The sequence below is a fragment of the Tetrao urogallus genome (genome assembly GCF_951394365.1).
Source record: "Tetrao urogallus genome assembly, chromosome: 9".
Taxonomy (NCBI): domain Eukaryota; kingdom Metazoa; phylum Chordata; class Aves; order Galliformes; family Phasianidae; genus Tetrao; species Tetrao urogallus.
The window spans coordinates 19,011,371-19,035,894 of NC_136822.1; the positions used below are offsets into that span (position 1 = coordinate 19,011,371).

The following is a 24,524-nucleotide window of genomic DNA, read 5'->3' on the forward strand; positions in this document are numbered from 1 at the left end:
CCTTTATCATGGGGCTAGCACTCAGGTGAGTTGCTGCAAACCTGCTGCTCAGAAGGCTTGCTTTAGAACCTTTGCAAATGTCAGTAAACAGTGCTCCAAAGGGGAGTATAAAGGAGAACAGAATTATGAACACATGCATGAGCTTCTTTACAAATGTTTTGGAGAGTCCATCTTTTTCTGAAGTACCTCACCTGCCCCAGCACCTCCCAGATTGAAGGATTTCCAGAATTTGTCATCTTGATGGTATTCTATTGTGGATGATGTATATGAGATTGGGAAGGGTTGAATTATTTTTAAGTCTGGGCTTACCTACACTTAACGTATGGCGTAAGGAAGTTTCATGTCACTTTTGCATGGTGGATTTTGCCAAGTGTTTTGGATCTGCTGGCAGACAGTAACTCCATGGGCTCCATTCTCCAAAGGTTTCTGTAATGTGGGCATTGATCTGTGTGTATGTGCGTGTGTGTTCACACAGAGAGCCCATTTGCCTGCCGTGCCCATGTTCCCTTTTGACAATAGAAATGAGTACATTCAAGTACTCTCACTGGGTCAGTGTGAAAGCACTTGCCTGTCGAGCAGTGAAAGACAGTGAGCTGTCCCTAATGAAGAGAAGAAGGGTGCTTGGAAAGCTACCTGTCAGGAGATATTTGTTCTGAATCCTGGTTTCCCCATCCTCCCACCGCCGTAGGCTAATTCCATCAATTCCACAATAGAAGAATTGAAGTGAACCGAGGATGAACTGAAACTTCTGGAGTTGCAAACGGGTGGATTTTTCAAACTGGAATAAGTTTAAAACCAAAGCAAACAGAACTTTCCTCCAAACCCCTTCTTATCAAGGTTACGTTCCAGGAGCCTTCCCCTCGGCGCTGTGCTGCTGTTGTTTTTCTCTGGGAGGACGATGGTGTCTGTGTTCCCATTGTTCTCACTGCAGGAGTTGGTCTCAGAGCTGTTTTTCTTTTCAGCCGCTCAAATAATGGTAGAGGGTGACCTAATTTTAACTTGTGCATATTTCTAACAATCAGTGGAAACTATGCACCTTTAACGGCCTTTTGAAAGCGTCGTGTTTTTGTGGAAAGCTGAAAAGGGAAATAAACTATCTGATGCTCTGCTCTTTGCACAGCTCCGCTGTGCGTGCTTCCTGTTGCAGTGTTTGACTTTTTCCAGTGTGCCTATGTGAGATCTTAAAGTGGGGGAAGAACCGTGCAGAAGCGTTCAGCTGTAGCACTTGAGGAGGGAATATATTCTGAACGCTTTGGTGTTTCTTTTTTTCCCCTCTCTGTGAGGCAAATCCTTCCTCCTACTGTCTTTAACTAGCTGGAACAGTCAGATTGTGCTCGGCGTGATCCACTCACTGGTGGTGCCAGACAGGGTGGTGATGGGGAGGGGGAAAGCTGCGTCCAAACCCAGTTAGTAAGTATTGAGGTATGAATTCAGGCTAAGGCTGAGCTCAGAGTTCTCTGAAATTGAAGTCTTGAGTAATATCCACTTTATAAACAAAAGGAGACTTTGATATAAAGCACACATAACTGTTTATGGTGTCCCACCCTAAAACCTAGTACAGAAATAAGATCTCTGCGATTCTTTTCCTCCAGATACCACCGCTGTATTTATCTGTTAAAGCAAAACAAATGGAACAGCTTTCGAGACACTTAGACCTTCTGGCTCCCTTGTAAAAAAAAAAACAAAAAAAAAAAAAAAAAAAAAAAAAAAAAAAAAAAAAAAAAACAAAAAAAAAAACAAAAAAAAAAAAAAACAAAAAAAAAATCAAAAAAATACCAAACCACTTCTGAGGTCACACTTACCTGGGAGTTGCATCTGCTGTAACCAGATGCTGTAACTGGACGATTGTTTCACCGCTGTTTTAAACCCTTCTCAGTCAGATCTGGGGTTTTCCCACCTCTCTGTAGATGTATGTTTGCCTCTGGTCACGTTACAGATGTGGAAAAAGCAGCTCACTGCAATGCTCGCTCTGCTGTGAGGAAAGCAGCTCTGCCTTGGGGACAGCAGCAAGGTGTTGGCTCTAGGCAGCGAGAGCACCTTGCAGGATTGTGCTTGTGGTGGAGGTGTCCTCAGCCAGCTGCCTGCCCGGGAGCCAGAGCCCAGCTCTGGGCAGCATGGCGTGGAATCCTCCTATTTGCATTGATAAAATGTGTGGTTATAGCCTTGTGATGGCAGAGTGATAGCACGGGTCCTGTGAAATGACTCTTAGGAGAGCAGCAAGAACAGCTGGGGAGCAGCAGCACAAGAGGCTGCTCTGAAGAAGTGCATTTTGGTTTGCTTTGTTTCCTTCCTCTGCTCCACCAGCCCTCGCTGCTCCTTCTGTGCAGGGTGGCCATGATTTCTGAGGGAGGTGAGGAAAGCCATAGCAGGGTACTTCTCATAGCAGCAGCCTGGCCCAGGAATGCCACGGGAGAGACTTCAGAGCCACGAGTGTTTCACAACTTGTGGTTTGCTGTAGGCCCCTTACAGTGTCAAGCTGAAGTATCTTTTTTCCCTTGGATCACGTGAGGCAGGCACAGTGCACCAGGCTACTAATCTCTCAGACTATTAATTAATTTGAGACGTTGCCTCTAGAATATCCGGGATGGTAATTCCGTATGGTGCCTGCTGATGGATGACTTCCAACTGTCACATCCTGTGGGCAGCTTAGAGGTCAATGCTAGTAAAGCTGTTTGGAGTCCCCAATGTTTGATGCATGGGAGAGGCTGCAGGGCCCTCAGGCTGGAGCATGAGGCGGTCATTACATTACAGGGCCATTAGGTAGCCAAGCAGGATTTTGGATTTTTGAGCAAGCTTTTCTTTGCTTGGGACTGCGAGGGAAGAGAGAGAAAGCTTTCTTTGCTGGCTGCTTGACACTCCCTTGTGAGTAGTTTCGTTTTTGTTGTATGGAGAGATGCTGCTGGGTTCTGCCCTTGATTGAACTGGAAGCATTGCTTTATTTCCTAGTAACCCTGCATCTAATGGCCCAGACTGTGAACTGTATTTGTTACAAGGCTGAGAGCTCCAGTGTAAGCATGGCTGCACTATGGGATTTTTGTGCTGGGTTTTTTTTGTTAATGTTTAGAGATATGGCTAATGGGAACAGTGCACGTTGGGTATAGGGGATGAAGCCATTGCCTTGCTGTTTTTTAGCACGTAGATGATGACTGGAAGCAAAATAGTAGACACAGAAGTTGCTGAAAGTTTTGATAAGGCTTTAGAGTATTATTAGAGAAGGCTTATTGTATTGCAGAGTATTATTACCATCTATCTCCAGTTTGCGTTAGATAGCAAACAAAAAGTCTTTAAATACAGTGCATACTTAGATTGCCTGGGTAAAACACATTGTCAGGGCTGCAGCTGCTAGCCCCACTGAGCATGAAAACAAAACCAGGTTACTCAGAAGCACCATCCAGGTTGCTCAAAACCAGGGGAAAATAGCACTTGTTGTGCACATTACTAATGAAGCTGTCCCCCCCATGGTGTTAGGCACTTGTTTTGGTGGCTGTGGGAGGCGAGGAGCAAACCTGTGCACAACATAATGGGTGGTGAAGCAGTGGCACAGGTTGCACAGAGAGGTGGTGGATGCCCCATCCCAGAGGATGTTCAAGGTCAGGCTGGACAGGGCTCTGAGATCCTGATGGAGCTGTGATATCCCTGTTTGGTGCAGGGGGGTTGGACCCCGTAGCCTTTGAAGGTCCCTTGCAACTCACATGATTCTATTATGCTGTGATTCTGCGATCACTTGACTGATGCAAGTCTTCTCAGTACTAAAAGAAATTGGAAAGTAGGTCAGGTGGTAACCATCAGCATTCTCATCTCACATAGTTTCCCAGCGTTGAGCAGGGAGATAAATGATGCCAAGATTATATGCTTGCGTGCTGCTTCCCCACCCCAGCAGGACAACGCTCAGCAGTGCTGCTGGCTTTGAGATTCTGCTCTCATTTACAGTGTTAGCAAAGCTTAATCTTACAAAGTGCAAGATTCAGTGCTCTGGGCCGACCCCATAGCCACACAGTAACTATTGATTATTTAATTAGCTGGTAAATGCCACATAATCACTATGCCGTTACACAGGATCATTCTGCACTATGTTCTGCTTATGTTAACATAAGCACATGGGATGTGTGTGCTGCTGGTCCCTGAGCGTGTTCCTCTGCTGTCATGGGAGTGGTATTGGGGTGTCACCAGCCACCAGGTGAAGAGAATGACACTGTTTTTCCAATTGCTCTCCACTGTGCTGTGTTCTGTACGTCTGGGGTACGGCATATGGGGAAAAATGATGAGGAAATGTAGGGGTTGGCAGCCCTGCCTGTGGCAGGGGGTTTGGAATTTAGATAGTCTTTGGGGTCCCTTCCAACCCAAGCCATTCTATGGTTCTATGAAATGTATCCCAAAGTCTTCTGTTGGGGCTTTGTGTTTGTTACCCAGCTCAGGTCTGTCTGAAGCAAGTACCAGTTCACCTGGAGGCAAACCCCCAGGAGGTGAAGATGTTGAGGGGTGTGGGAATGAGAAAGCAAATGAAGAATCTGAAATTCCAGCAGCCACCTGGGTAACAAACCTGGATAATGCAGTCCTGCCACCCCTGATGCTGTTCACCTGCTTCCTTAGCAGCCAGCACCTCGGCCTGTGTCCTGCTGCTGGATAGGTAGCGGGAAATATGCTAAAGATAGGGACATATTTCTTTCTTTGTTTCATGTTTATTTTCAGTGGGAGGTGTGAGAGAATAACTCCTGCGCAGGCTTGTGCCGTGTTCAGCCTGCCCGTGGTCTGGCTCAGCCCTGGTGGGAACAGAGACTCTGCGGGTTCCCAGGTCATTATTAGCAGTTCAAATAATTAGCTTGAGTCGAGAATGACATTAATTGTTTTTAATAATTGGTTGTTTTATTGTCTCTTTCTGAAAGACTGATGGTCAATAGTTTGATAATTAATCACTGTTGCTTTTAGCCCAGTGGAAGAAGTTACCATGCTGCATGAAATTATTATTTCCCGCAGATTGTTGCTGTAAAGAATTAATCTTAGCTGTGTACACACAGCCATTGTAGCTGGAGGCTGACTGCTGTGCCTTGCTAGAAGCCCTGCTGCCTGCAGGGCCTATGTGCTGCTGCTGCCCCGACCCGTCTCAGCGCCTGTCACCATCTCTGACCAGCCTTTGCATTTGGAGGGGCATCTTAAGCATTTCACTTCTCCTTCCTTCTTGCTGGTTTATACAATGGACTGAGTGTTCCTCGAGCCAGGTATGTTCTTCTAGTGCCATATCCATGGCTGTGGGTCACTTTCAGTTTCCAATTTCTTCTTTGGAGGTCACATTTGCTGCATGGCACAGCAGGTTGCAGGTGTAACCTCATGGACGTACGCATGTATCCACGGCACGGTCTGATGGATGCTGCAGGCTGCGGCCCTCTTCTTGGCTCCCTCCCCTGCGTTCTGGATAATACAAATGCAAGGTGGGGTTGGTGTGAGGGATGCTGCCCCACGAGGTACCCCTGGGTCCTCAAGGTCGCTCGAGGGCTGTGTGAATGTGAGTGGATTTATGAGACTTACAAGCTGCTTTATAATCCTTCCGTATCAGCAGGCCAGCATTATGCACCGAGCCATTGCTTCCGCCAGGCCGGCCCCCTGCGTCGCGCGGAGCTGCGCCCAGCAGGTTTGTGCTGCTGGCGGGGCTGCTGGTTTGCAGGCTTGTTCTGTACGTTTGTATCGCTTCTCAGTGGGGCATGGCAGGGCTGGGCCGGCGTGCTGCTGCACCACAGTGCACACTGGCTCTATCAGAGGGAGAGCTGGCGACCTCAGCTTATCAGATTCCTTGTGATGTTAGCTTATCTCTAGAGGAGAACATCTTTCCCTTGCTGACTCAAATGCGGCATGTGTTTGTGCGTTTCTGAAATGTGGACTTGTTGTGTTGGGTTCGCAAGGAAGTCTGAACTGGAAAATGATGTTTCATGTAAAAAAAAAATTAAAAAAAAAAAAAAAGAGCTTTGTTACCAGAGCAACTGGTACACGGTGTGCTGCTTGGTTCTCTGAACACACAGAGCACCCTCAGCCCGCCCTCCCCCCAAGAAGCCAGCCCACACACACCTACGTGCCAATATGTCACACTCACTTCTCTGCCTGCTGAATAATGCAAGGGAAAGGTGCTTTTTACATTTCAGCCCTACGGAGCACGGATTACAAAAGGTGATTAAAAATGTTCCTGAATTAATTTCTCATCTCCCTTTTAATCTTGATTCCCTCGCCCCCTCTGCAGCCTGCAGTGGGAAGGGCAGCTGGGGGCTGGAGCTGCCCCCTGTCTCTGCAGGGACGCCTGGGCACGCTCCTTGCATTGCTGCGTGCTCTGCTTCTGCAAACACTGCGCAGTCTTGCAAGACAAAATATCTGCAGTGGCACAGGGGGAAGACAGCTGCCTTTGGAAATGCTGAACAAAGCCAACAGCATGCTGCAGAGGGCAGGGATGTGGTGGTCGGTATGGCAGTGCTTGGTGGTTTGGGTGGGTGCAGCAGGATGGAGAGCTGTCTGCTTGCCCTGTTGGGGTTAAAGGATGCAGGCACCACTCTGCAAAGCTCCCAGACAACCCATTTCTAGTACCACCTTCTGTCCCTCAAGAACTGCTGGTCTAAGAGCTCACACCTGGGTCTTCTGTGGAGCAGCCCAGTTACCAGGGCATTATTGCTGACCAGTGATCCATAGGGTACCTGATGGTGGAGCACTGCTGGTGGATGTATGATCTGTTTGGTGCAGGTGGGGCCTCCCAGAAGCAGAAAACAGGTGGCTTCTCACGCTTGGAGGCACGCATTGCCCTCCTGTTCAGGAGGGATGGCTTCCTGCCCTGCAGCTTTTGATGCTCTGATCACCATAATGCAGAACGTTGTAACAGCACAGCTGTAGCCAGTGGGTGAGGTTTGTTTGTTGCAAGGCTCGGGTGCATTGCTGAAGAATGTCCTGTTTAGAATAAGCTGATCTAATGCCCTATAGGTAGGTGAATGGGGAGGGTCTTGCTGCATTCAGAGGCTGGTGCATGCTGTTGTTGACTTGTTTGTAATATTTAATGAATATCAGGTTGGTGTTGGTGCCGGGAGGTGATGTGTTGCTCCCAGCTCTGGAGCTGCCACATGCAGCTGAAAGGGCAGCAGAAGACATTTTGGAAAGCTTAGAGCACATGGGGTGCAGAATCTGAGCATTGGCTCATGCTGCGTGTTTGAGGCTTTCATGGTCGTTGGACTGCTCATCTCTAGAGATGTTTCTCACCTGTCATTTTTTGCATCTTTTCAAATTTTGATGCAGCCTGTCTTGCAGCTGACTCTGAGGGCCTGAAGGAAAGTGATGCCAAAGGGCATCCAGCTGGAGCTCAGCATCTTCTCCTTCACCGCTTCTCAACATCTCCAGCCTGTTCTTCGCTTTACCTGGGAAGCCCTTTATGCTGATTACTTAAAGATGGAAAGGTCCAAGCAAACAAAGCCTTCTCCCAAATGCTGTGTGTTACTGCTTTTTTTTTTTTCCTTCTTTCCTCACCCCTCACATAAGAATGGCAGCTTGGTGCTATCTGTTTTCATTGTTTAGGTCATTTTCCTTCTCTCTGCTGATTCAGGCAGCGTCGCACAACACAGCCAAGAGCTAGATTTGGGCAAAGGTTTGGTCTAGAAAGGATGGGATTGCAAGATGTTCCTTCTTTTTATGTACAGAATACAGACCTCCCACTGTCTCACTGTACTGGAATGACTTTGCTCTTAGGAATGAGTGTTGGGTACATTTTTTTCCTCTGCATAGCTTTAGTTTTCTGAGCGGAAGGAATGTCAATTGTGAGATGCATCCAGTAGAGTCAGCCATGACCACAAGTCTGCAGCAGGATGACGTATTGAGGTGCTGAGTTAGACCTGGTGAGCATTCTCTTAGTGTGGATTTCCACTTGTGTGTGGTGTTTGGAAGGAGGGGCTGTAGGAGCCTCCTGGATTGCTGGGTTCGCATCAGTTGTGTGGTTGGGAGATTTCATGGTTGAGCAGCATTGGCTCCAGCTCAGCCTCCGCAGTGCTTCTCATCCTGCAATAAACCTCAGGCCTTTCCTTGGCAGGTGGAACTGCCTGTGCTGACGCAGGGCCTGAGAGAAGTTGTCCAGCCTTCCCTGCCCTGGCAGAGCCTCTCTGATGCAGCCAGGGTGGGTGTGATGTGTGCACCCCAGTGGGGTGGTGGAGCCCCGTGTTCCCTTCTTCATCCTCTGCAGCAGCCCCTGCTGTTTCATTGAGCAGTTGCAAACTGTGCAGGCGAGTTTGCAACATGAATAGCCTTCTGCAGATTATTTTTTTTAATCCACTTTAAGACTGAATCTGAGAGCAAGCGTTACTTGAAGTGACCTCTGTGTGCGGGGGCAGAGAGGGCAGGGAGCTAATCCAGCACAGTATGTTCGGAAACGGGAACTGCGGAGGGGGAAGGGCTGCATAAAGGATAAAAATTGGATTTTGGATTGCCATAGCTAATTTTTCAGAGGTGCCCACAGCCCCCATCTGGAAGCTGCGCTGCCTTTGTTGGCTCTCCATGGGTGCCTTATCTGGACCAGCCCTGTTAGTGCAGCACAATGGAGGTGATGCTTTGCCCCCACTGCAGGGAGCGGGCAGTGCCACACACCACTCCTTTGCCATCACATTTCAGTGGATGTTTTTGTGCAGGATCGGGATTTTTTTTTTTAAATAAGTCTAGCTATTGAATTCCAAATAAAAACAAATAGTGTTAGCTTGTTACAGTTCTTCTGTTCCCTTGAGAAATAGTTATTAACAGGGTCAATGTGAGGAAACATAATTTATGTTTGTCTGCATAGCATCTAGATCAAATCAGAGCAGGCTTTGTGCTGTGAAACTGCTACATTAAAAGAAAACAACAGCAACGAAAAACTTGTGGGTGCTTCCTTATTAGCTGAAAGGTGTGATTCTTTTCTTACAGGTTAGCATTGTGTTTTCCTTGAAACAACCGTGGTGCAGTGGAGTGTGAGCTCCAGAGTGGTTCCTCCAGCTGGGCAAGCAATCGAGGGTGTCTTCAGGGATCCTCAAGGGGATGTGGTGCAGAGTGACCTGTGGTGACAGAGAGTGCAGGGGACATGCTGGGGAGACACCATCGCCTGTCCTGCCATGGCCTGTGGGCTTAGCACTGTGTTGGCAGGAGTGAGACATGGTCTGGCAGGCACTTAATCCCTCGTTTATGCTTTTTTGGTGCTTTGCATCCCGGTTTGAAAAGATGTCAGATCTCGCAGCTGATAAGTCTTTATGATAATACTTTCCTTGGTGTTGCAATTTGTCCCTGAGCAAAACCATTAGCTGGGAGTATGATGCCTCATTAAGTACCTAACTTGAGCATTCCGAAGTCTCTGGCCGACCTCCTTCCTCGCAGCCTGGTAGTTAAAAACCTCTGTAGTTTGAAGCTGTTACGGACAACATGAAAGGCTGGAAATATATCTTTGTTATATGGAAGAAGAAATTTGCATGGAGACAGCAATTTGTGTTTAATACAAATTGCACATGCAGCTGGACTTGCTGTTAGTCTCCCTTCATTAGAGCAGTAGTTGATTCAGCCAAAGCAGACAGTGCTTCTGGTGCTGCGTGGAAGTGCCTTCGTGTTGCTGGGCTTTGGGGATCTTCTCTTCTGCACTTTAATTCAGCAGATCCAGGATTGAGGCCAAAGCCTTTCTTCTGTACATAACTAGTAGAAAGATAGCCAGTTCAGCAGAATTTCTGTGAATAGCCTGTTCCAGATGAATTGTGCATCTGAATGCTGATAAGGCTAACTCAAGGGGTAGTTTGCAAAAGAAAATTGAAATCTTACGTTAGAAGAGCAAGCATCTGAAATGGAAAACAGCATTGCAGTTCTGGGCTTTTAAGAAAGCGTTCTTACTGTAGTCACAGAACTGCCTTAGAATGAAGAAAACCAAAGTTGTGACCCATGGTGTGGAGGTGCCTCATCCAGCCCTACCAGTTGCACGGTTACTTGAAGTCCTGCAGCAGCCACCCAGTGAGCACATCCCTCAAAAGTCATCTGAGAACAGCGGCTGTTTCGATGGACAAAGAGCAGCATCTGTTGGAATAGAGAAGCTGTGGCACTTGGATGTGCTCAGAAGCTCTTCAGGCACGATGAGCTGCTCTGCCAGGCTGTAGTGGGATGGTGGTGGCCTTGGTGATGTTGCAGCAGCAACCTCATCCTCAGAGTTAACCAGCAGCTGTGTTTGGATCCAAGGTCTCGTCTGTCCTTGTGAAGCCAGCACTACCAGGGCCTGTCGTTCCTTCACGCTGGCTGCCATGCATCTCCTTGGGTGTTAAATGGATTTCCATGCACGCCGTTACGCTTGCATGCCAGATTGTGCAGGGCATGGGAGTTTTAGATTACAGATTTTTGCTCGCAGGAATGCACTGGGGGCCTGGGGGGAGGCTTTCTCTCAAGTGATGTGTTTCTCATCAGGCAGGTTGTCTTTGGCTGCTTTGGTTTTTGTGAGTTGTTTGCACAGTGCTTTGCTGGAGACTATACCCCACTCGCTTGTTTGCCAGGTTAGCATGCCCTGTGCACCTGAATTGCAGCTTAAAGGGGCTAACGTCAGTTTTTCTTGTTGGTTTCTTTTTTTGTTGTTGGTTTTGCATCTGTCTATCGCTGAAATTTGGCGTAGCCAAGGAAATTTGTTGTCTCTGAGTGCGTCCACACTTCAAGTGCTGGTTTTTGTTGTCCTATTGGTGACCATTCACAGCCTATTTCAGAAGGCACTTGAGAAGAAATAAGCTAATTATATCGTTTAATAAAAGATGTGAGAGTACCAATTTAGGGAATGGTGGTGCAATGTGGAGAAGCTGGGTCTGAAGAATGTGATTTGTGTTGCACAGGAGATATTAATCACATCAGCTCCCAGGAGACGGGTCTGCCAGGAGGGCAGTTATGTTGGATGCACTGCTCATACTGAAATTAGGCTGTGTACAAGAACCAGTAGAAGCAGAAGAAAAGATTTCTAACCAAAGGGATCAATAACTTGAAAGCATTTACATTCAAAATTAGAAAAATGAAAGCAGTTATAGGCAGGGAGAGTGTATTAATAAAGAAAAACAAGTATTTGTTACCGCTGGTGTGAAATGAGGTAATTTAAGAGAAGTGCTCTCAGTGCCTTTTGTCACAGATGATGCCCTTTGTTAGATTCCCAAGCAAAATGGAGCTTGCGACTTTCAGGGTTCTCAGATGATCAGAATACCGTGGGGCAGTCTGATCATATCACACTTCACTGGAATGAGGTCATCAATAACTTCTGCCTGGGTGTGATTTACACAGTTGTCAGTGTCTGAATTGCGGTAATACGTCTCTGCCTGAGAAGAAATGCTGCATTTGGAGGAAAAAAACCCAGAGCAGCAGCTCGCTGGGTAGCCGGCTCTCTACTAATAATGGATACAGAAGAGTGATGACTTGTGATCCATTCAAATAGAAATGCTCAGTGTCTAGAACTAGAGGCATGGAAGCTGTTACAAGGTCAAGCAGTGTCCTTTACGGAGAAATACCTGGTGAATATTGTCAGCTGCAGATAACACATCTGCAACATCACGGAAAGTACATTTGAAATTAAGATTAAAGGTGCTTGTGCTCATACAGAGAGGGGGGAAAAAAAAGATAGAGGCAAAGTCAGAAGAAAGAGGATTAGCTTTTGGTAGGTGACAGATGATATCTCTTGCAAGGAAGAAATTTAAGCAGCAAAGTGCTCAGTGACCTGGGGAATTATTAGAGGTTTCTGTAGTTGCTTCCAACTACAGATTTTGAACAACTCTAAATTGTTTGGTTTTGAACCTCTCTCTCCACCCCATTCATCTGTACATGCACACTGTCTTCTGCTGCTTGATAACACAGGCCAGGAATCCAAAGACCAGAGGCCTTGGTCATCCACGCTCATAAAGTCTGCTCTAATTTTAGATGCTCCAGTTTAAGTGGAGGCAGAAAAGGGACCTGACCTTCAGCAGTGCTGCCAGGCCCCTTCGTTGGCTGGCATGCTCTGCAGGTCAGGGTGCTGGGAGCTTCTGCAAATGAAGACCTCACTTCTCGGTAGATGTTCGCAAATATCTGCTGCAGTGATGGGGCAGAAGGCTTTGCTGGAGGTCCTGCAGCGAGTTTGCGCGAGAAACTGGATCTCTTGGCTCTTGAGTATGAGCCAGAAATAGCATTTCTGAATATTACGAGGAGGGAGATACTGGATGTGTTGTCAATCGCACCGTGCTGAGAATGCGTTTGTGAAAATACGTTTAGGCTGCAGTCTCTCCCAAGAGAAGGACTTGACCCTTTATTGCCACGGCAAAGGCTTCAGATGTGAGAAACCTGGCTTCCTGTTTCCAGCTTAGAGTGATCCCAAAAGAAAATGCCTCCCTTGATGCAGAGCAGGGAAGGCCCACGTGCACATAAGGTCCTTTGGACCTGGTGTTTCTCTTCTGCCTAGGGAGATCACCACAACCAAAGAAAACCTGTGGTTTGCCATTCAAATTGGACTATTCAATGCAGATCTTTCTCGCAGAAACATCCAAGAAGTCTAGGGTTTGTTCTATAGTGGAAGACAAATATGTTTGCAAATCTCAGGTGTTCTGGGCAGCTGCCAGTGGTGTCCTGGGGTTGCCCATGTGTGTTTCCTCTGCAGCAAGGCACTTGCTGACGCTGGGTTTGTCAGCTCTGTAGGTACCTGGGCAGCTGGAGGAGACCTCGCTGGTGCCTGGAACGTAGCTGACCATTTTGCTAGTAGAAAATGAAGATTAACCTTGAGCTCAGCAGACTACAGTTAAGATAGGATAAAAATAGACTCAGAGGCTGGAAAGGAGGAATATTACATTTTAAATTTAAAGATTATGTACATGGTACTGATGTACCTGGCCTGATCCTGAGCTTGTGGAGGCTTTACCTGCATAAGGACATACAGCCCACACTGACTTTCCAGGTATACATCCATCTCCATCCACTGATCTGCCCAAACTACTTCTATCAAAGGAGCATTTTTAATGTAAAGCAAGCATCAAAAAAGTAAGCTAGTATGGTTTTCAGGGTTCTGTTGCAAAATTTTTTCTGGATTCCTTGGCGCTTGCTTATTAATGAGGCATTTGTTCTGTTTGCTTAAAACCCTCCCAGCTGCTAGCATATGTGTGCTATGCAAATTATTTTTGGTCTGGTTAAATACTGTTTTTCTAGGAAGGGGAGTAACTGAAATTGGTAGAGGAAAATGAGTAACATTAACCCTCTGTAGGCTGTTCCCTCATTAATTGTTTTGACCATCGGGCTCTCATGGTGGAATTGCGTGCTTTGCTGTCATTAGCAGGCTGGAGGAGCCTGACAGCAATTTGGGACCTCTGCTTGAATAGTCACGTACCCCAAGTGCTTACTTTGGGTGGCAGTGGCCCAGAAAACTGCCAACATCCTAATTAACACACTTTTTCAATGGACAATATTAATATTCATACTATTATACTGTAAAATGAGTAATTTGAATAGACAGAATGTCTTGCACTCTCTTGATCTCCTGTGGATTAACCTACAAAAGGCCATTGGCACTCATTCTTTCAGGCCTTAATGGGTATGAAGGCTTCTGATGAAGTCGTGTGAAGCAGAGGTACCTAAAAATGGGTAGAAATGTAACACGTTTGATAGGAATGTTGATATTTTGTTAGAGCAGCTACTGAGATGTGAAGGAAAACGTTTGTAATAGATGAGCACCTCAGAATGATGGAGGAGGAAGGCAGCACTCTGGGGTGACTGGTCCCACAACATCCATCTAAATGATGTCAGCCAAGCTGCAGTAATGGAGAGGTCCCCCAGCTGAGCTGGGGCTTAGAGGAGAGCGGTGCTGAAAGGGAGAAGGCAGATATATGTTTGACTGGAAAACGAAAGGCCTGGAAGGCCAGTCATGTTTTATTGATGCCCACCATTAGGGGCTACCGCAAGATGTAGTGCCGATTCGAGCAGAGCAAATGGAAGCGCAGCAACTACTGCAGAGGAAAACAGGGGGAGAAAGTGGAGGCACCGCTGAAGTAGAAAACAGTGTGTTTAACAGATAGACTAAGGGAGGTGAGGATTGCAGGGTATGCCCAAGTAAGCACCTACTGATTTGCCAATGGATCCAGATTACTGCGTTTACCTGAGATGTGTGCCCAACAAAGGCATGAACTATCCCTTAACCAACACCTCCATCTCATCTCTTCTGAGATCCAGTTGACCTTGAGTCCTTGGGAAAGGAGAAATTGGCTTCAGGGTAAATATCGAGTAGTAGCAGCTACTGAAAAGAAGACGACGCAGCACATCTGCAGCTCAGCATTCAATATTGAGCAGGCCTGCCCTCCCTGCCCCTGGCTGTGCGGAGCAAGCTTCCCAGCAGCTCCATCCTCTGAGGAACCTCTATGGATGCAAACTGGAGCAGTGCAAAGGAGAGAAGCAGCAGGTCTGGCTGTGGTCCCTGCAAGGTTTTGGATGCTGCAGATCAGTCTGTCTTCAGCAGCAGAGGAGAGGATGGAGAAGCCTACCTGAATGCTAACAAATGATATTGTGTCTCAAAAATGCTCCGCTAGGGCTCAGCCGGGGAATGAGACCATTCATAACAGAATGATTATGAACAGAATAATCACTGTCATCATATGTAACAGAACCAAGCAGATCCTTTGAAGAGATGATCAAAGCAGCTGGGTGAGCTGGCAGCTGCAGACAGGGGTTACGTGGGCTCAGATGGTTCTGGTAGTGTCCCACAGCCCATGTATTTGTGTGCGCTGGCACTGGGTGAGCTGCGTGTGACTGCTGGCCGTGCTGCGTCGTGCTCTGGTGTGTTGGCATTGCAGATGTGAGGTCCTGTGTAAACTCTGAGCGTGGACATGCATTTGTCTGTAAATACTGACTGTGGTACCTGAAGAAAAACACCGTCAGGTGCTCCCATCCATCCGGTGTGTTTTCCCATAGATTCCATCCACAGTGGGGGCAGCCAGTCTTGCTTGCTTCGTGAGCTTGATTTAATTAAAAAGAATATATATTATAATTAAGATGAAATGTCAAGAAAAATAGTGTTTAAACCTATGCCAGAGGTTATGGCACAGAGGAACCCACCAGTGAGGTTTGAGATATCAGGCTGCCTTTGCCCAGGAGATAATGGAAAATTAGAGGCTTTTAGAGCCTGGGTCAGTGTCTGACTCAAATGCTAAAATACTGCTTCATTAACTGCAGCTCTGAAAGAGCGAGTGAGCCCCCTGAAAGGAGATTCTGTGAGCAAATGAGTGGAAAGTAACAAGGCTTTGTGGTGTCCTGGGACTGCAGCCCAGGTGGCCGTGGGGCAGCATCCCCACCTGCCTTGGCTTTTGCTCTCCATCCCTTCGGGCAGAAAGTATTTTGGCTTAAATCAGCAGCAGGGCTGTTGGGTGCGAGACAGGAGAGCAGGGCCGTGCTGGCCCAGCACTGTGACTCACTGGCTGCTCCTCTTGTGGTGCACAGTGCTGCAGCATCACTGCTCTTTTGTCATTACTGCCTCAGTCTCCAGGCTCAGGATGATTAGAGCTTCCCTGGAAATTTGTTTTTCCCCCCTTTACAAGAAAGATATTTTCTGCAAGATGCTTTGCTTTGTTGCTGGAGGAAGAAAAAAACTCTTCTAATCCCGGATGTTCAGTATGATGGTTTCCTGATAGAAAGAACTTTTTAAAATATATATATGTGTGTGTATGTGTATTTTGTCCTTTTTATTTTTGGTTTATTTATTTATTTTTTTTTGAAGGGGGCTTGCCGAGGGATGTGTGTATACTTGTGATCATGCTCCTGGACATGTGCACTGTTCTTTGATTTGTTTGTTTTTATTGGGGTCTCTGTGGAGTGAGCTGCTTGTTACCCAGCTGACTGTTGGACCTTGACATGAGGACACTTAATGAGAGGTCTTCCAGGCACCCCTATTTCAGCTGAATGCCTTTTCCTGCCTGTGCCATGGCCCAAGGTCAGGCACTTGTGGTCAGTGAGGAATGCAGAGCACCCTTTGCAGGGCCTGCTGCTGGGCAGCACACATGGAGGTAATGACACCCTTATCTGCCTGCCCCCGTGGGACTCAGGAGTGCAGAAACGAACTGCTTTATCCTCATTTCTGCTATTTCAGCAGATTCTTCTGACTTCCTCAGGGCCTGTAAGCAATCCATGCCCATCTGCAGCACTGCTGTGGAGCTTGGGATGGGCCAGGCACTAGAACATGGTGGGAGCGGCATTGCCTACAACAGTGAACTTCCTTCATTCCCACCTTCCTTCAGCACTGAGGCAGCTTTTGCATTCATACCTGTTTTCTTCCTGTGTTGCTGTGAGATTCATGCCAATGGAGAATGCCTGGAGCAGAAATGTGTTTTCATATCCCTTGAAGCTGAAAGCCATAAAGAACAGAATGACTTTAATGAACAGACCTTGCAGAATCACCACCTTGAAGCTCTAGCTGCTCATGTGAATCAAAACCTGCTGAAAGTAGGTCATATAGTGAAAATGAATTAGGTGTACTTCACATTTTATTGACTCTGCTGGTTTTTCATTCATAGAGGCGTGTAGTCAGGAGTGTGTCTTTTAACCCTCTGCTTGGGCAAAAAGGGCAGATTCTGTTCTTCATTCTCACCCTTCTAGCTTGCGTGATTGAGGTTGTCGGGAATATGATGGATGCATTTTCCCTTTCCTTGTTTGTTCTTTCCCCTTTCCCTGTTTATCCTTTTGTTCTGCATTAAAGAACTGCTTAAGCAGTGACCAAGTTCCCATGGTGTGGGTGCTCTCAGCCCAGCGTGGTCGGGGATGGGGATGAACGCTCCCCCATCCCAGGACTGTTGATGGCTGTTGCTGTGGCACACCTGGCTGGGTGCAGTCTGACTGCAGAAGCTTGTGCCTCCAAGGTTTTAGATAAACTGTGCTGTGGTTTTCTCTCTCCTCCCTTTGGTAAATGCAAGCAAACACAGTTTTTGTTTTTGTTTTCCCTTTGAGCTGCAAACTCTTCCAACCCAAAGCAAATGCTACGACTGGGTGGTATGTGGCACTGGAACAGAGCTGTGGGTAACAGCTCATGTCTGCCTGGGGTTTCTTGTCTTGTTTGCAAGACCTTCCGATTCTATAGCAGCAGTGAGGGCAGAGCTCAGCCCTGCTGTCATAGCTGTGTAATCTGAGGAATAGTTTAATTTGTGTCATTTAATGCTTATTACAAAGTGTGCCTGATGTACAGCAGAGCAGACCAAGGCCAGTAGGTGGGATAGCCACCTTCAAGTGTAACTGAGACTTCAAAATGTGTCAGTGTAGCAGACGTTTCATTTAGATGAGCTCAGGAGGACCTTCCACCAGGCCAGCTAATAGGATACATGCATACCCCAGGTGTCATAGAATGCCATAGATAAGTCTCTGCCACTGCAATGTGAAAGCCAGAGCGAACAAGGCTTGTTTGGTGGCAGATAAAGCCTGGAGATTTCTGTGATGTTTCTAAATGATTCAGATTTCCAAATGTGGGAGAGTTTGAGCCGTGTCCCCATGGCAGTGAGTGGAGGAGGGGACAGGAGCTGGGTGGCAGAAGGGAGATGCAGTAGAAAGACGTTCAGCGTTCAAGCACCAAAGCCATGAATATTGAGCTTTGTTGGCTTACTGCATTTCAGATGTTCTCATCCTCCTGTGCTGGTGCCTCTTGGGCTCCTGAACTGGGAATTAAATGGACTGATTAGAATTCAGGAATGTAAAAACAAGGGTGCAGCCCTGCAAGTTTGTTTGACCATTTGATTATAGCTTGCAGCATCTTCTTTTATTATTATAGAGAGGATGTATTTCTGGTGTTAAAGAAAAGGAAACCATAGGCTGTAGTGGAAGGTGGCTGTGGTGACTGGTGGCTGGGCTCGTTGCGGAGAAGCCGTGGGAGCTCAGAGCTTTGTCTGCTGCTGTCTGGGGCTGTGTTCTCCTCCTGGTGTTGAATAGTCCGATCTCAGCTTTAGCAAGAAGCTGGGAGGAGGAGGATGGAGAGAAGGAAGAAGAGCTGCAGCAGTGGGCTCCCGTGATGTAGTGTGTGCATGTGGTGTTCGTTTAAAACAGGTCTCTGTTAAGGGAGATGTGTAATAACACAGACCTGAGATTTTATCTTGTGTTTAGGATTTCTCACATAGCTAATAGCAGATTTGTAAGTGATAGCAGCCTTTCCTATGATCGGTGCTTTTTTTTTTTCCTGCCTTCCTATCTTGTTTGCCTGCTGCGGATGGTACATAACTTTACAGGGGGAAAAAATCCCCACTGATAAATGAGGATTTGTTTTGTAACCTTCTCTTTGCAGCTACAGCTTACTGCTTTGATCTCTGCTGAAGACCTTTATCCAGCAGCAGAATATAAATCTTCTCTACCTATGTTTTCATAACTTAAAGACATACAGCCTGAAACTGACTGGGTAGGAATTGGGAGCCTATGCCAGTGCTCCTGTGTGCAGCACAGTACCAGTAGCCTCTGTCCTTTTAATTACTGCTGGAGCAGCCCCAGATAACCAATATCATAGCTTGAAATAAGTAAACTATTTTATCTTGAGTAATACAGTGTGACCCACAGATGAAGGCCTGTAAGTAAACCAGTATTCTACTCAAGAAAAGATCTTCATTGACTATTATGTGGGTAATAAATCTTTCATTTTCTCATAAGGAACAGTAATTCCAGAAGCTTCAGCTGTGGTGGGTATCTACTGCAGACAATAAATGCTTGTCCTTCAGCACGTCATCAGCATCTCAGTGATGGATGCTGAACTGTAGCGTCGAGATCATAACAATGCTGTTGGTAGTAGGACACACTAGCAGCCCTTCCTTTAAGCCTCGGGAGTGCAGGGTGGAATAGCGCCCTGTGTATGCAGGAACACATCTTATCTGTTGGCAGTCCCACGGTGTTTTTGCTGTCAGGCTCCTGGTGACTAGCAGTGAGCTCCCAGGAGATAAGCTCCTGTCCTCAGCAAGTACAGAGGTGCCTCAGCACTGGCAGCAAAGAGGGCTGGTGCCTTCTGTTGCTTCGCCAGCAAATCTGAGCAAACAAAACCAAGCGGATTGCAGGGAGCCATAATCCCCAATTTCATAGCGTGGAGTTGGGCCTCTGCCGTTCTGACACACAGCACTGTGTGGGGTTTTTTTGTTTTTTATTTTTAATCACTCTTATTCATGCAGCTGCTGCTCACTCTGGAGCACTGGGAGGATCCTCTCTCCCAGGAGACTGTAATTCTTCCATGGCATCGCTTGATGCTTCCAAAAACTGTGGGATTAGTTGAAGATAGACTGTTCTCAGATTTTCCCCCCTTGTATCGATGCTTTATAGCCCCAAATGAGCTTGGTGGCAATGGAAAGGCTTGGCCTGTTGTCTTGAGAGGCTGTCAGAGGTGAAAGTGCGTTTCTCAGAAGGCTCAGCTTGATCTGATTTCACTGTAGTCTTATTAATTACAGCAAGCCTTCAATTCACCCAGAAGTCAGAGCGAATTGGGGTCAGAGTATCAGGCTGTGTGTGCTGCCTGCTTTGGCTGCCAGGCCCTAGCACAGGCTTTTTCCATGCAGCGTTCACATGCTTGAGACTTGAAACCATCTCAGTAAACATCTCAGGGATGTGTGCCTCCCTTAGTGCTACAGGAGACTCCACCCAGGTCCTGCCTGTGGTGTGGGGCTTTTAAAAAGGCTGCATTCAGGCAAGCGGATGCTGTGCTGTGATCCTGAGCCTTTCTCGTTCCCTCTCTTGCAAGCAGCTCTGCAAGAGATGCTGGAAAAGCAGTAGTGGTTTGAGGAGAACAGCAAAATAAGCAAACATCCAACCCGTAGCTTCTCTTTCTTCCCTTTACTCTTCAGTGGCATTGTTTCTAGGTTTTTTATTGTTTGTCTTTTTTTAATATATAATTATTATTACTTTTAATCTTTTCCTAAGTAGAATTGCCCTAGGTGCAGAATATAGCTTTGTGGTGGTCTTTTTTGGCAGCCCAATTCCCTGTTAAAACTTGTCCACAAATTACATCGTTTAACTTGCAGTATCTTTTGGTTGCCATAGAGCAATTCACATAAAAGTAGAAAACCCAACTTCCTTCTTTAATTTTGTGCATGGGAAGCCTGCAGAATATGAAGGCATAGCAGGTATTCCTAAGGTGTGTGCAGTGAGAGCAGCTCACCATGCTCATATGGGAGCCACACTGAGTGCTCGCTGCATCCTCTGCTGTCAGTGCTGGCTTCTGGTGCTGCGTGTCATCTCTCTGCTTGTCTTCTAGAGATGGAGCCCACGAGGCACCGTTGCAGCTGTTGGTTAAATCCCAGGCTGAGCTGCATTGTTCCCCACAAATGAGTGGAAGTAACTTGCTGAGATGGGTCCCTAAATAATTTACTTTGGAGGAGCCCTGAGAAGCAGTGAGGAGGGAAGTAGGGCATTTCTCCTGCACAGCAGCACTTAGAACATCTCCACTTCTTTTTCAATGGTAAGAAAACATTTTGCAGGCTGTCTTGATTTCTTTCAGTGACCAGCCTGGTCCATTTCATATTACCCAGTGTTTTTCCTCCTGTCTGGAGCAAAATCTGGCCTTGCCTTCTTGGCTGGTGACAGATGTGCTCCTGGCATTTCCTGGGATGATTCACTTCATGCCATGTTGTTGCATTTGGGATGGCTTTGGGCTGTGCAGTGGTTTGGTGATTAACTAAGCATCTTTCTGAAGGGGCTTTCAGTAGTGAGACCTCATGACTTTTTTACTGTTTGAGAAATCGAGGTGCAGTCTTGAGAAGCCTTTGTTTGTGGAAAAGGGAGCTTCTGGGGTCTTCTTACTGCAGGGGTTAGTCAGATAATGCCCAGTGGGCTGTAGCTGGAGAAAGCACAGATAGATGTGGTTAAATCCCAGGACTAAGACTCAAGAGCTGCATGTTCCACGTGTTTTCAGTATGATCTGCTGGCCTTTCTGGGCTCCATCGGCCCTCTCGTAATGGCAGCCTAATGGGGTGTTGCATACTTCCTCCGTTCCTCCTGTTGTGGTTGCCAAGCCCCAGCCTGTCCCTAGGAGGGCTGCCCCGTGGTGTGGCTGGGCTCTGGGCCCATCCTGGTGCCGTGTGCCCTGATGCTGTGGGACAGCTGCACAGGCAGCCACCCTGCAGGACTGCGCTGGGAGAGCTGAGCCCTCACTGTGACGGTCAGTAAGAGTCAGGTTGGGAGTCTGAGGTGACGAGGTGACTGGGCTGTGTGGAACTGCAGAGCAGACTAATTCAGAGTGGGCATTACAGCTGGGGAGCTCCTGGTACGTGTGTGTCACCAGCCCAGACCCTAACTGTGCACCATGGGCTTTGCACTGCAACATGCAGAGTCCTGTGCCAGCATGGTGCTTCCAGGAGAGCCTTCCCTGCAGCACGGCTTTGCTGTGGAAGAGGCAGGATTGCCAGAAGCATCGCCCTTCTGCTTAAGTGTCACTCCTGCTCCGCTGTTGCCCTTCTACCTGTATCACAGGGCTGCCAGCTGTCTCTGCCCTATTGCAGGCAGGGCTTGGAAGGCAAGCAAAGGCTTTGGTGTGCCAGGTAAGCTCCACTCAGCGTAGCATGAGGGTTCATTGGTGCCACCTCAGTCAACTGTGGCTTTTACCCAGTCAGCTATGCTCTTGCTGCCTGCTTTGAGAGCAGCCAAGGACGGTATCTGAGAACAGCACGGGTGGGAAGAGGTGCAGACAGCAAAGCCCTGGCTGTATTATTTGCACTTCTCTTGTCCTTTTAATACCTTAATCCTGGGATTGGGGTTCAAACAAGAACCTCCTGAAAGATTATTGGGTCCTTTTTCTCTTTTCTGACTTCTACCGCAGCGTGTACGCACTAGCTGCTGTAGAAGTCAGGAAGCAAATCACTGTGATGAATCACCATTATTTTCTCACATTGGTAGAGGAGAATCCTGGAGTGTGTTCAGTTGTTTATTTGCAAGAAACAGATGGACGGAAGGGACCACAAGTGGGATGGGTGTTCTTGTATCACCCTGAAGGAGAAAGCAGTCCTTTCCTCGCTATTCATGGTAGCAGAGGGGCCTGGTGTACCTGTGTTACAATAGCAGATTGAAATGTGAGCAGATGAGGCTGGCGAATGCCTCCTGGAATTCAGATACAATCACTCCTGTAACAGAGCACTGCAATTTGATTGCCATTGTTTTTATTGAAAGTCTGGATTAGCAGCTACTTATGGGAGTGTGGTGGGACCTGGTGGAGGTGGTGATAGAGCCACCAGCAGTTCCACTGCTCCGTGCTGCAGTAGTCTGTGTGCAGCTCTTGTTGCCCATGGCTCTTCTCTGGCAGATGGAGCAACTCAGGGAGGGGTTGTTGGACCCGGAGATACCACGGGGTAAGAGCATCCATTGTAAGAGCCAGCATCACAGTTGAGGAGGGCCTTCTCCCTGACAGAGAGGACTTGATGAGCCTCTGTACCCTTGGAAGTACAGTCTTTCTGGTGCTTGTTGCTTACTTGTAGACCAGTTAAAAATGAAGAGCAGCGTGTATTGCTTGTGGCACTTGTGATGATGCAGTGAACTCTTGGTGACGGTGTTGTGCATAGGTGCTGTTGGAGCTGGGGATCAGTGTTATACAATCACAGAATCATGAAGGGTAGAAAAGACCACTAAGATAATCTAGTCCAACAATCATCCCGGCTGCTTTTGGCTTTTTGGAGCTCCTGGTCAAAGATATCAATCTCACACCGAAACAAGTTAAAATAGAAGCAAAAATCAGTCGTGTATCCTTTAGGGAACGGTGTGAGAAGGGTCCCGTGGCTCTGACAGCAGCTTAACTCCAGCTGCCTGGAGCTGGGATGAGCCCTGCAGCATCCAGGTGGTTGTGTTCCAGCATGGGTCTGCATGGAGCAAATGGGGTCCATTGCAGGGGATTAAAAAAGTAGAACACAGGGCCCTGTGGTTTGGTCAGTGAATTCAGCAGATGTGAGTAATGCTGGCTGAGCAGAGAAAGTGCTTTTTTAACCCAAGCTGATTGCCATTTCTGCCTGAGATAGGGCAGTGTGTAAGCATGAAAAGGGCATCTTAAAAAGCCACAGCCACTCATTCCCCACGTTTGTGTCTATGGGGATGAAGTGTTCTGAAGACTCCCCGCAGCTGCGTGCTGGCTGAGCACACGGGAGTGTGCCTGAAGCAGCTCCCCTTTGCTCTGCTGCATGCACAGCCCACAGCAGGTCGAAGCAGCAACTGCAGAGAGGTCAGCCTGGCACGAGGAACGCGAGGCTTTCCCAGCGAGTGCGGCTGTGCATGACGTGCACCCTCAGCTATGCTCCCTTATGCTTGGCCCTTGCAGCCAGCAGATAAACTCATGGCTTACAGTAAAGACAAACACCAGAAGTGCTCCTGTGAGTTATCGTGCGTGACATTATTGCTGTGATGGAGTGCCCTACAAGGACCTTATCGCATCCTTTTGCTCCGTTATGAGGCGGCAGTGGAGGGCTGTGTGGGGATACTGCCTTTGTGCATTGCACCGTGAGCTTAATGGGAGATAATCCAGTCTTTCCCAGGATGATAAGTCACATTAAAAGTTTTCAAGGCCTGAAAAATTAGCAGTAAATTTAAGCTGTCTGGAACAGAAGTAGCTTCCTGTGTAACATGTGGGATGGACAGCAGAAAAGCCAGGTTTGGAGGAAGAGGAGATGGCTCTTGGTAGAGCTGGGAGAGCCCCTCCATCATGGCAGGGCTGCTGGCTTGGCATGGAGCTGTGAGCAGCAGTGTCTGTGGGCGCTGGGATGGATTGGCAGTGCGCCTGCATCCCTGCGCTGCTCCCTCAGCAGATGACGTGCAGGTGTCCCTGGGGGGGAAGGCTCCACTTTCCCCTTGGCCATCAGCGATTTGCTTCCAGAAGTGAACGTTTTCTGCCAGAAAAATGTTCCCAGCTATGTTTTTTTCTCACTGGCTTTATGGAAACACTGCGCCTTTCTTCTCCCCGTGTCCCAGCTGGTGCCTGCCCTCCCTGCATGCACTGAGTTCCCTCTTAGTCACCGAGAGGCTGCTTAGACACTCCAGGTCTAAACTGGTTTATATTAGGGAAAAAGGAAGGATATGCTTTTACGTCATGTTTTTGGTTTGTTGGTGGTTTTTTATTTTTATTTTTTATGTAAGCCATCTTTACTCAGTGCAAGCCTGGAGCTGAGCATGATAGCGAATCTCCCAGGGAAATGAAGTTGCTGTTGCTGCAACCTCTGTGTCTTGGTGAGACTTTGCCTCCAAGGCACAGAGGGTTCCAGGCAAAGGGCAGATCCCAGCCAGGTGTGACCAGAGAGCAGAGGTCTCTGGGATGTCTCAGGGATGGGTACTGGCAGCAGGTTTCCCAAAGCCAGGTAATCAGAGCAAACGAGACCCTCATTACTGCTGCTGATGAGGGAACAGCTGCAAGCACTAAACTCAATTAGATTATTGAATATCAAAGAATTAATATTTATGAGTCACAGAAAATAGGTTTCATAAGCGGCGGTGCTTGCTTCTCTTTACCTTTCTAATCAACAAAATAGCTCTTTTTTATAAGAGATGTTTAAAAGGCCCTGCTTGCACCACTTATTTAATGGTTTGTAGTGAGCCTTGATGGGAAAGTGACCTAGTTCAGGTCCCCA

The 24,524-nt window shown here is 47.5% G+C and overlaps 1 protein-coding gene across 8 annotated transcripts in view; it reads left to right on the forward strand.

Moving 5' to 3' along the window:
* Positions 1-24,524, forward strand: part of TNIK (TRAF2 and NCK interacting kinase) — a gene marked incomplete at both ends in the record, with an annotated part of 137,259 nt that overhangs the window by 23,691 nt on the left and 89,044 nt on the right. The window lies entirely within an intron of this gene.